Below are 7,952 nucleotides of genomic sequence, written 5' to 3' on the forward strand. Positions count from 1 at the left end.
TATGGACTGTACCAGGTAGCTCTGCAACATACTACCAATCCTGCACTTACAGTATCCAACTGAGTTCCATTCTTCAGCTCCGCTTCCACATTGGATGGAGGAAACCAACATCATGTGACAGGATGACCGCTAATATCATGTGACATCCCGTGAGTGATTCACAGCTTCTGCAGAAGTGGAGGACAGAATAGCTGCACGGGGTTTATAGGGGAAGGATATTTAAGGACAATTACAGTGTGAGCCACCAATGGCCTCCTAGGTGGAAGTGCTGTGAGGCAGCAATTTTCCGCATTATGGTACGACGGTAACATAACTATTAATCTTAAAACTTTATTTAAAAAAAAAAAAGATTAAGGGCATTTAAAAAAGATATATATTTAAGATTGGCTGTTTTTATGTTTAGGAAATAGTTTAATATAATTTTCATTTTGAATTATATTTTACTACGCTTTTAGGGGTAAGCATGGTAAGCAGCAGAACAAGACCACGAGTCTCCCCACAGAGATTCTATAAACTACCAGAATGTCACACATAAAATGTAACATTGCAGAACAATGGTGACTGCTTATCTACAATTCCTTTCTCACTGCACTATATTATGCCCAATTCAACCTGCTCTGTAAATCATAAGTCTATTGAAAATGACATAATAACAAGGTTTGCTAAATCCTTGATTCCTTCTGAATAGGCTGTATTGCTTTATAATTACCTTGGTTACACACTAATTGGTGGTGTGAATGGTAAGCATTGAGTCAGCGATTCATAACTAACAGTCAGTAATTCCTTGGTGACACTTTCTGTTCTGTGTGATCACAATGGCTTTCTGCAACCGTTTCAAAATCATTTGGAAACTTTAATATATGCAAATAAATTGATTTGATTTAATGAAACACATTCAAGATTACAGTTGGTTACGAAGCTGAACTGGAACATAAGAAGCCAAGTAGTAATTTGGTGGCTATTGTTTTTGTTTTGTTTAAGGGTCTCAACAAAACTTTGTCATATTATGTTGGTTTTTTTTTTAAACAATTTTACATACTTTTACATTTCTATCCCTGTAACTCACGTCTCCTCCACAATACAGCATAAAGGTGTTATCTTCTTTGTTGCTACATGAGAGCTGTAATTATTATGTCATTTTTTTCCTGTCTGTCATGCACTCAACAGCTGTCTTGTGGTGATACTAAAGTCTCAGACTGCTTCTCCTGTGTCTATTTATGTATCTATGCATGCATACACATTTATTGATGCATAAGAGTTAATCAGTGGTGTAACTAGTACCATTTTTACACCAGAATCCCGGGTACAACCCGGGAATTTGAACACAGGAATTTGCCAGGGCGTGCCCTGCCTCAGACCCCATTCACACTGCACTTCAATCCGGGTTATTCCCTGGTAATGCCCTTTTACACTGAAAAATGGCCTTGTTGGGCTGTTTATGATGAGGTCACAAGAAAGGGAACAGGACACTTTTTAATTTTTTTTGCTTTATTGTACTGAAAAGGTCAGGTTTGGGGTCTGCCAAATAGTCAGGCAGAGGGTGATGCTGTGGGACACACTGCGTGACAGCCAGCGTGTGTTGTTGCAGATGCGGCTGTAAACACACTGGGGAGAGTGTTCGCAGCACAAGTTGTTGCTGTAGCGTAGAGTACAGGCTATAAACAGGCTGGTATCGCTGCTTCTGCTGCTCTGTGCGGGTCTTCGGCAACTGACATCATCTGCCAGAGCGACAGAAGCACCAATCAGCTTCTCGCAACGGTCTCTGGGTCAAATAATCCGGGTAAGTACCATTTATACAGACCCCAACCCCGGATAAGCCCCGTGTCTAACCCTGAGCATTTCCCATGTCAGATTGCAGGGGAACAGGACCTGCATTATTTTATTTTATGCCCATTTACTCCAAGCACCGGGCTGGACTGGAGCGGTCAAGGCTCTGGTGTACAAGGGGTATAGATTTGTAGGCCACTTAGCAAAGGTTTGTAAGGGCCCTTTTGTTCTACCAAATGATGAAAAATGTATGTACAGTAGCACATGTTCCTTTGACAGGAAAGGTTGGCCCCCTCAACTCTGGGCCCCATAGGAGCTGCACTCCCTGCACCTATGGTAGTTAGGCCCTTGGAGTTAGTGTATGACTGTTGCACGTGGCGTTGAGTCTTCTATGCAATAGTAGGAATGACCATGATCCTATAAGCCAACCCCAAGCTACCTCCCCTCCTCCCCTTAAAGCACCCCTGAATGTGGAACTCATAGAGAGCACAATGATACCGTCCAACCTCCCACAAGTCAAGAAGAACATACTGTAGAATTTGACGCATGATAAGAACTCTTGGGCTATATTGATCGATGGAGGGCAGAATGATTCGGGAAGCTGCGCTCAGTGAAATCAATGTGTCATGGTTGATCTTTGAAGTGATGTTTTCTTTGGTTCCCACCATGCACATTTTGAGGTGGGGCTGCAAACCTGAAAATGTAAAAACATTCTTTTTAGAACCTGCATAACTGTGGTATAATGGCCAATCTCATGGGAGGAATGTCCTGTTTATGGTGGTCTTACAATCGGAGAAATGTCCTGTTTATGGTGGTCTTACATCTACACAGGAAGAAAGAATTGTCAGGTGTCACCATGGCCGGAGGTCAAAGAAAAGAACAGAATCATATAATAAGACAAACAAGGATGCAGAGACTGGATTTTAAGGCCCAGGAGGCACTAATACTTCTGGTATAAGAGTTAGGCCAATGAGTTTGGGACAAATTGCAGAACTCAGCAGTACTCTGATCAGGTAATACAGAGCTATTTATTAATAGAATGAAAGTTCCTTGGAATTTCTTATGCTTTGGGTCTTTACATCACTTAACAGCAAATCGCTGTAAAAAGCCTGGAGTTTTGTCTATCAATGGGATCCATGGAGTTGGCCCTTCTGGACTGCCAGTGTCTATATAGCAATTAGTAAAACTTACCAATTTTAGTTTCTCCCCTTTCAAGACATGGGACGGATCCAGGGGGGGGGGGGGGGGATGATAGGGGCCATCGTCCTTCCCCCTAGCATTGCATTGCTGTGATCACTATCCCTGCTGTTTGTAATTTCTGTATGGCAGCTTTACCAGGTTCAAAGATCAACATTGAATATAGTAGCTGTCTGCTACAGTGTGGATGTATTACATTCCGAGCTGCTGATAAATGGGTGCTCTGATACCCCTGGGCAGTAGGTGCTGTGCTGTGAGTCAGGTTTAATTGTAAAATCGCCTCATCTCTAAAACCAAAAGTCTAACTCCGCCCCTGTTCCAAGAGTGTTTCTAGGGAGGAGAACCAGATGGTCACTGATGGCGGGATGCTTTGTGTCATTAGACCCTGACCAAACCTGCACATTGGTTCGAATTGTGGGATTGTTAGGGGTTGGAGGCAAGATTACACCATGTGCACTCCCAAGGGTTGCTAGCGACATCCCCCATAGTCTGTACATGCAGCTCATTTGGAGGATGTCCCTAGCGATGCTATACTGCAGCAAGTGTGTGTGTCCCCATCTGTTGTCTGAGAAAATCTTACTTACTGTACCGTCTAAGTGTTTCTCTTCTGCGGGTAGCTAGCGGTACTCGCTCTGTCATTCTGGCGCATATACTGATACTACCGGCAGTCTTCCCTAACAGTACACCTTTGTGCACTTTGTCTGTCATACGTGCAGGCTGCAAGCCAGTTCTCCTGCATGCCAAGTTTCCCTCCAGATCCCAGTATGGGTGGAGCCATCTTGGATTTTCTTGGTGCTGATCATTTTTTCCTGAAGTACAAATTGAGTGTTAAGTTAGACTTATGTAGCTTTCTACGCAGTGTCAGATATATCATGAATAAAGTGTCTGACTCCAATGCCACAGGTGATGGGTTGAAATCCCGGATATGTATCATCTTATAATGTATTAAAGGAGAGTGAGATTGAATAACAAAGAGCTCTCAAGTTAAGTTCATGAATGTTGTGTAGTAATTAGCGGCATAAGGGGTTCGGGAAGGAGAGAGGAGACGATGGACTACAAAGAGGAGGCAAGCTACAAGTGAAAATAATGAAAACAAATAATTAACCAGAGCCACCAACAGCATATCTTACCCTGCAGAGCTGTGTGCTGTGGCACCCTCTGCACCATCGTAGTTACAACCCTGGAGTCAGACATGTCTTTATCATAGTCTTTCGATATATACAATTGGTATGAGGTTTATATTACATCGACAGTCTCAAATAAGCCATGGTAAATATAACTAAACAATGCATAATTTATTCTCGTAAAGTGTATAAAATTGATTTGAAGAAAATAATTTGATTCCACAGATTTTGATTACCAACGCAAGTTCCCTTTCCTTCCCTACCTCCATCTCGAAGCTGCTGTGAGTGACTCATTTCCATGTTTCGCTTTCCTTTCTGACGTTTCCTCCCTTAGAAAACACATTTTTAGATGTGTAAGACATAAGCAAACGATCACGTGTTCTGCACTCTTCTCCTTTCCTGGCATCGTTTTGTTGCACATTTTATATGACCGCATTGCTTACTGCCAGATAATAAACTGATGGAAATGGACAATGAAAACAGAAAAGGTATTTTTAACCAGCAGGGTTTTCTGGGCAAGTTTGGTTGTCTAATTATGGATGCAAAGAAAATGACAATGACTAAAAATGGGGTCATTATCGGGAGCATATTTCACATAGTCTCCAGTAACCATGGCAACTTAAACTTCTAATATTTATAAGTAGCCGTATACTACAGGACATTACAGAAAGCTGAGCCACAAAGGAAAGCATATCCTACTAATGTACATACTTGATTTTTTTTTTCTGGGTCATCTTCATGTGGATCAATATATTGTACTGTGGGGCTGATTCGCAATCACTAGTAGCGATCCAAATTCATCCCCAGCCCTGATGGTCAGGGTTTACGCATATGCAAACCCTATCGTCGTACGGCTTACACATTCCCTGGTCCGTTGGTTGCGGAGGAGGCTGGGCTGGGTGTAAAATGGGGCTGGGGCGGGACATCCTCTTCGGCGGACTTCGAGGGAAATAAGTCAGTATAGACTGACGTTTATTTCCGAAGAGGAGTGAAATCATTTGATGGCCAGCAACCATTGCATACATCTCCTCGCATGTTAATGAGGGGATTCAGCAGGGGGGGGGCGGCATTTCAGGTCTCGCTAAGCAGTGAACAACCGCTGCTGAGCGAGCCTTACTGAATCAGGACCTTAATTAAGATACATTCATAGATAAATAATGTGAGATTAAACCTCTGATATTATACAATATATGCTTACTGCTGCATATAAACTGTTTTTATTAGCACATTTTTCAACGGAGGTGATAGCATGGGCTGTTTTACTAAAGGCATTTGGGTACTTGTTTCCTAGCACGGCCACAATCGCGGGCATCGTGTACCTTTAAGTTAAGGTACACGATGCCCGCGATGGACCCGATTTCCTTTCAAATCAGGTCCATTTTGCCGGCAAAGGGAAAATCGCGGGCATCTCGTCGGTCGCGACCATTAACATTGGCCCTGACGCGACCGACGCGATGCCCACGATTTTGCCATAGGCTTCAATGTTAAAATATTTTTTAACATTGAAATCGGGAGCATCGCGTCGGTCTTGTGCCATTATAATGGCACAAGATGGGATGGACTTGATTAAGTCCATCTCACGAAGGAAACAATGTGAAATGGGCCAATATGACCCATTTCACATTATATATGTCCCCGTCGTCACCCCACAATTAACGTGAACGCGAAGCGTGGCGAACGCAACGAGCCCGCGATTGGCGGCGGTGCGCGTCCTCCGACCTTTTCATTCCCCTACTATCCACGTCGGCGCGGAGTTGAGAATATAAAGTGTGGCGAGCGCAGCGAGCCACCGAGCCCGAAGCGTGGCGAGCGCAGCGTGCCCCGCGAGGGGACGCGTATACCTGTGAAGTTATACGCGTACGCTCGCCACGCTTCGGGCTCGGTGGCTCGCTGCGCTCGCCACACTTTATATTCTCAACTCCACGCCGACGTGGATAGTAGGGGAATTTAAAGGTCGGAGGATGCGCACTGCCGCCCCTCGCGGGCTCGCTGCGCTTGCCATGCTTCGGGTTGGCGTCAATCGTGGGGTGGGGTGGGGTTTACGGTGTAAAATTGGGGGTCTAGAGAATATTTTACATTGAATCCAATGTAAAATCGGGTCCCAGGGACCCTATTCACCTTTGATTAAATAAAAAAATCGCGTCGGTCGCATCGCATGCGACCAAATCGCATGCGATGCGACCGACGCGATTTTTCCGACACGACCACCCCGATGGAAATCGGTGTGGCCGTGCTAGGAAACAAGTACCAGCATTTGTCATACCAATATGCTTTGTGGGATTCAGTATTTCATTAACTTTATGGAGGTCACTACTATATTGTTGGCATTATATCAACAGTTGCTTCTGATTGGCTGCCAAGACACAGATTGGTCCTCGGACAGCGGCAAATTTAAAATCTTGCTGTGCTGTCTCTACAAGTTGGGCTGCCAGTCCCCAATCTGCTTTGCTCAGTGTTCCTGGTGAGCGGGGAGATGGGCCCTAGGAACAGAAAGCTTTTGCTTCGAGCTAATATATATATATATATATATATATAGCAAAAGAAGATGAGGAGGTACTCTTTACCTATCACGGCGCCCACGATCTCCATCGCGGGCGTCATGGGTAAAGAAATCGCGGGGATCGCGGGCATCGCGGCCAGTACATTAACGGCCGCGACGCGATGCCCGCGATCCCCGCGATTTCCCATAGGGTTCAATGTTAAATTTAGTGCTGCCCGCGATTTTACATTCAATGCTTCAATGGCCGCGATTTGGCCATAGGAATCAATGTTAAATGGGCCACAGAGCCCAAATAGGCACAATTAACACTTAAATGTCCCCCAAAATTTGTAACGCCACCCCACGATCCACCCCAGCGAGGGGCTGCGGTACGCGTCCTTCGACCTTTTCATACCCCCACTATCCACGTCGGCGTGGAGTTGAGAATAGAATAGTGTGGCGAGCGCAGCGAGCCACCGAGCCCGAAGCGTGGCGAGCGCAGCGAGCCCCGCGAAGGGACGCGGATACCTTCACAGGTAAACGTGGCCCTACGCGGGCTTCACAGGTATCCGCGTCCCCTCGCGGGGCTCGCTGCGCTCGCCACGCTTCGGGCTCGGTGGCTCGCTGCGCTCGCCACACTATTCTATTCTCAACTCCACGCCGACGTGGATAGTGGGGGTATGAAAAGGTCGGAGGACGCGTACCGCTGCGCTCGCCACGCTTCGGGTTGGCGTGGATCGTGGGGTGGCGTTACAAATTTGGGGGGACATTTAAGTGTTAATTGTGCCTATTTGGGCTCTGTGGCCCATTTAACATTGATTCCTATGGCCAAATCGCGGCCATTGAAGCATTGAATGTAAAATCGCGGGCAGCACTAAATTTAACATTGAACCCTACGAGAAATCGCGGGGATCGCGGGCATCGCGTCGCGGCCGTTAATGTACTGGCCGCGATCCCCGCGATGGGCGCCCAACTAAGTAAAGAGTACCGATGAGGACACTCACCGGTCTTCTTAGAAGTGAAGATTATTTTACTCCATCTCACCACAACAAATAAAGTGCAATGTGCAAGACAGTGGGCCAAGGGCCAACGTTTTGGTCTGCCACCAGACCTTTTTCAAGGCCCCCACTATCTCCTCCTAAAGTGCATATGTTTTATTATATTACATATAATAAAACACAGACATATACAGTACTTTGCATATAACTTCCCTTTGTATATAGTGGCATTAATGTATAGGGGCATTCACTGATGGGTGCAGGGTGGGTGCCTGGCTTCAATCTTCTGAACCCACTACCAAACCCACACTGCCACGACTTGCCTACCTGACCCTCTCCTTGAGGGAGAAAATGATTTGTTCCTGGACTTCCCTGGTAATATATGAT

General features: G+C 45.5%; 1 long non-coding RNA gene across 1 annotated transcript; it reads right to left on the bottom strand.

The window, feature by feature from the left end:
* Positions 1-1,420: 1,420 nt before the first annotated feature.
* LOC146062492 (uncharacterized) lies at positions 1,421-4,464 on the bottom strand. Its single transcript, XR_014471354.1, has 3 exons — positions 4,352-4,464; positions 3,549-3,773; positions 1,421-2,461 (listed from the first exon to the last, which is right to left on the bottom strand). It is a non-coding gene; the product is annotated as an uncharacterized LOC146062492 (long non-coding RNA).
* Positions 4,465-7,952: the final 3,488 nt, after the last annotated feature.

Source organism: Crinia signifera, chromosome 3, assembly GCF_055691185.1.
Source record: "Crinia signifera chromosome 3, ASM5569118v1, whole genome shotgun sequence".
Taxonomy (NCBI): Eukaryota; Metazoa; Chordata; class Amphibia; order Anura; family Myobatrachidae; genus Crinia; species Crinia signifera.